The following is a 4,586-nucleotide window of genomic DNA, read 5'->3' on the forward strand; positions in this document are numbered from 1 at the left end:
TTTCCATTTTTCTTTTCTCTTTTTTTTTCTATCCCACTTCTGACACCAATTTGTTACGTCTCCGTTTGTTAATTAACTTCCCGTAACTTCGTTCTGACGAAACTTTAGCGACACAAGTCCTTTCTAATAAAACTGGTTTATTCTTTCCGAATATAACTTTACCGATACACTCAACCTCAACAATCGCGCTAAAACAAACGCTATAACAACGAACGTGCTCAATAATACTCTCTGACTGCAGATCAATTACTCACTGTCTACACACACATTATTGTCCCGTCACGTTGTCACCCTATTTTATATACCAGACTACCCTATATCTAGTAAATGCTAGAGCATTCGTCAAGGTACAGGATAGTTCTAGAAACGTGGCGTCACACTAGTCATGTGACTTAGCTAACGCAACACTAGTTTTATTTAAGAAAGGACGTGTATCGCTGAAGTTTCTGGGAAAGAGTTTCTACGGAAAATTAACAAACGAACAGAGACGTAACAATACGTATATATTATTTATACTTTCGGTGTAAAGGACGCAAGCAGATTTTGAAATCAAATTTCTGGGTAAAAACTGCGTCTTAAACACCGAAAAATACGATATGTATTCCACCCACAGCGGGTATAGGAACACGGTTTTGTAGCGCTATAAGTCTTGAAACTTATCACTTAGTAGCCAGTGGTTCCCAACCTCGGGTCGCGAGCCAAATTAGGATCTCAACGGTTCCTTAGTAGGGTCGTGAGGTCTAATTGGTGTCCTTACAAGGGTTGCAACAAAAAAGGTTGAGATTTACGTCTTAGCCACCGAGGGGTACGACATTTTCGAGAACTGAATGGGAAAAGGTATCTTTTTCTGGCGCAAATAGCCTACTGATGCAATCACTGAACAAGTTCAAAGTTTATATAAAAATATTTGTAAATTGTAGTACTAATATAATAGTGTTAACAGGTTTCCTGCGAACATTTTCAGAGAAAAATATCTGTATAAATTAAAGTATCTTTGGTACAAATTATTATAAGTTTTTAGAAATATATGTATTTTAAGTAAAATCGTTCATAAACTTTTTAGCTCTGTAGGTGGCAATCAAAAAAACATTAAAAGAACTTGCTCGAAATTATTGCGTCATTCAATTTTGAGTGAGATATATGTTAGAGTTTTTTAAGCAGTTTAACTTAAGCTGAAATAAGGTTCTGTGAAACAGTTGAAATCGTATTTGGTAAGTTGTAATTTTGAGTTATTGTTATAGTCGTATCAGTAAACTCGTGTAAATTGCTGAGGTTTAAGAACAAAGCTATAACTTATAAGTTATAACTAAATCATTTACAGTAAATGCTAATAGTAATACTATGAGTATGACTATGAGTAATAGTAATACTGAGTAAATACGTAGTATTTCATGAAATTCTTCGGCAAATCTATTATTTTTTACATTAGTCATTTACTTTCTTATGTATTGATGATTTATATATATATATATATATGCTCTTGGTACTTCGTTAGACATAAAGTTTTAACTTTTACATTTTAACTTCAGTTACTGAAATTCATTGTACTTTGACTCGTACAATACACGTATATATCTATAACTTATAAGTTTTATAAACTACTAACAGATAGACAGACCTAATTACTTTTTATGTCGTGGCTACTTCTATTATTTTCTAAGTAATACTAAAATATAGGCACATTAAAACGTTCTAAAATTAGTTCTGAATACTAGATAACTTGACACACAACAATTAGTAGGATGAATTTAAGAGTTTAGGCTTTGAATGGGGTAAATTGAGGAACCAGTAAAAGTAGCTCTAGAACCTGAACTTGTGCTAATACACTGAGCTGAGATGATACCTAAAAAAATTTAGTTTATCCAGTAAGTAATGTATATTAAGTAGTATGTTCTCTGATTTACGACTTAAAATGTTTTATGTTTAAATGTGCAAAAACATAAAATAAGTAAATATGCCATACTATGGAAGTAAAGGTAAATGCAAGTATGAATACTAGAATATTCACCACAGAGAATATGGAACTATACAGTCTACTACATTAAAAATAGGCTTTTATATGGAGATGAACAATAATTGTTATGACTTAAGCTTAAAAATAGTTAGTATGCTGTACACGTTTAGGATTTGATTATACTATGATATTTCTTCAGTGAATCAAGTGTTGATAAGTTATGCTCTCAGAAGAGTTTTTTTTTATCTTAAACTATTGCTAAATTTTGTTTTACATTGTCTTGTCACAAAAATTCAACCCAGTGAAAATGTAAGGTGCGTCATGCAGCAATAAAAACATGTGGACATTTAATTGTGTTTTTACATATATATACGTACATACATATATGTAAATCAAAAACATTACATAAAGTCTCAAAATTAATTTTCCATTACCAGTCCTTGTTGTCATCAATAAATTTCATAGTGAATAATGTCTGTGGCATTAGCACCCAAATGCGACAAGATCCAAATGTCGATGTTAAACTAGCCAGCAACTAAGGAAAATCATTTAAGGGTTATGAGTTGATTGCTTGTACCCACAAACTCTGAACTCCTACTGCCTTTTGTTGTCTGCAGCCAGTTGTGGGAAGGCATTTACTTGTTGTATTTAGATACAGCCTTAAAAGTAGAAATAAGCCACCCTAAATTTCTACAATGTAAAACTCCCAACCCCCTCTCTTTTATGAGATGTATGAAAAGGTAAAAATATTCTCATAGTAAAAATAGATTGCCTCTTATTTCTACAAGACTCCCAACCTCCATGATGTTAAATGGAACTAAAACCCTGACCTTAATAGTTCTTAATTTGCCATATATATATAATTCTACACTAGCAAAGATACCTGGCAATGCTGATATACATGATCCTTCTATCTGATTTAAAGGTATCTGTGATAGATGTGGCATTAAACATCAGTTTCATTTAATGTTGGCCTCACATATTTTGTACCAACTTGCAAAGTTCTCACTGTTCATCTGGTTTCACCACAGAAAACATTGATGAAGAAGAAAGATGTTAAAACAAACAGGCAGCTTTATCTAAATACTTTAATATAATAATAGTGATAAAAAGTAATGCAATACATGGAGAGACGTTAATGGAGTTAATGATTTGAAATATTTACTTCTTTCATTGTTGAACTGTCTTCATAGTTCCTGGATTTCAATGCTCATTGCTTTGAAAAAGCTTTTTCTTCTTTTTTATCCTTTGTGCATGGGTAGGATCAAAGGGAACTCATCACGATGTTTTGTAGAGTTCAATTCAATATTTAATTATACAACTTTATTATAAATGTATGTCAGTAAATTTGGCATCAAAATATTGTTTAAATCCAAATTAAAATATTATACAAGTTTTAATTTCTGAATTTAAAAAGGAAGTATTTAAATAAATAACCAGTCTTCACTTTTCTATGTTTTGTATTGCTTCTCTGCTCTGGTTTCTCCATTTTCTTTTTTCCCATGTATGGATTTCAGAACATCCACCAAATAGAAACACCAACCACAAATATTAACAGGCAATAATGTAAGATAAAACCTTCCACCTTTTTCTGAGGTATTAATGAATTTGTTAAACCCACCAAGGAAGCTCCTCTCAACTCTTTATGCATTTGAAATTATCTGTTTACTCCTGCTTACTTGTCAATAATACAGGCTATGACCAATAGAAAGGCAGTGTTGTGAATTACTTGATTATGACATGTTTATGTTATCATTAATTCATTTTGGTGCCATTTCCAAAGTATATTTGTAGTGCAGACAAAAGTCAGTTTTCTGGCAAGTACGAAAGTTATAGTAGTTTTGGAACATTATGTTTTACTCTTTGCATTTTTTGTTTTTTGATTATAACAGCCCCAATGGTCTGTTAACCACCACCACCCATTTTTCAAGTACAAAGCACTGATGTTTCATTGTAGCCAACTAGATCATTCTCTGATGTTTATTATTTTCAGTACTTACAATAAAAATTTTAATTTGGAGTGTTGTTTTAGGTAATTTTAGGCATACATATTTTAAACATTGAGTTATAGTACATCTAAATGCTAGGTTATTCTTTCCTAAACTTGATATTAATAATTTTAAACACAAATGTGATGTGAAAATTTAAGATTCTACTTAAACAAAAAGATAAAAATAATATAAAGATGTACAATTATTCCCTTAAAGCACCACTGTTATGATAACATAACAAAATTACAAAAAGATAGTTTTAATTGAAAGACTGTTGTTATACTTTAATTATTCACTTGCATTATCATAACAAACATTTAATAATAATTAAACTTTTTTTCACACTTTAATTATTCATTTTGTGCAGTATTGTTAGTTTTGATAACTAGCAGAAAATGATAATCAGTATTGAATTTGATTGGCAGTTAGCAAATATTGTTTAGCATCTTTTTAACATTCATCATTTTAACACATTATGGCAGCTAAATCCAGCACCAAAAGTCTTATCTATTTGTAAAGACATAAACTAATGAAAAAGAGGTAAATGGTATGTTTTTATTCTAATAACACTTTTATTCAGCTTCAAACCCTAATATTTAATTGTACCATACATGGCATTTCATGAACAAAATAGTTCGTGG

The 4,586-nt window shown here is 30.9% G+C and overlaps 1 protein-coding gene across 1 annotated transcript in view; it reads left to right on the forward strand.

Moving 5' to 3' along the window:
• Nucleotides 1–1,087: 1,087 nt before the first annotated feature.
• The window catches only part of LOC106473526 (growth hormone-inducible transmembrane protein-like), a 32,743-nt gene continuing 29,244 nt past the window's right edge, over nt 1,088–4,586 (forward strand). The window contains exon 1 of the mRNA XM_013934208.2: nt 1,088–1,211. The gene's annotated coding sequence lies outside the window, so the exon portion shown is untranslated. The remainder of the gene's footprint in view (nt 1,212–4,586) is intronic.

The sequence above is a fragment of the Limulus polyphemus genome, unplaced genomic scaffold (assembly GCF_000517525.1).
Source record: "Limulus polyphemus unplaced genomic scaffold, Limulus_polyphemus-2.1.2 Scaffold6251, whole genome shotgun sequence".
Lineage (NCBI taxonomy): Eukaryota > Metazoa > Arthropoda > Merostomata > Xiphosura > Limulidae > Limulus > Limulus polyphemus.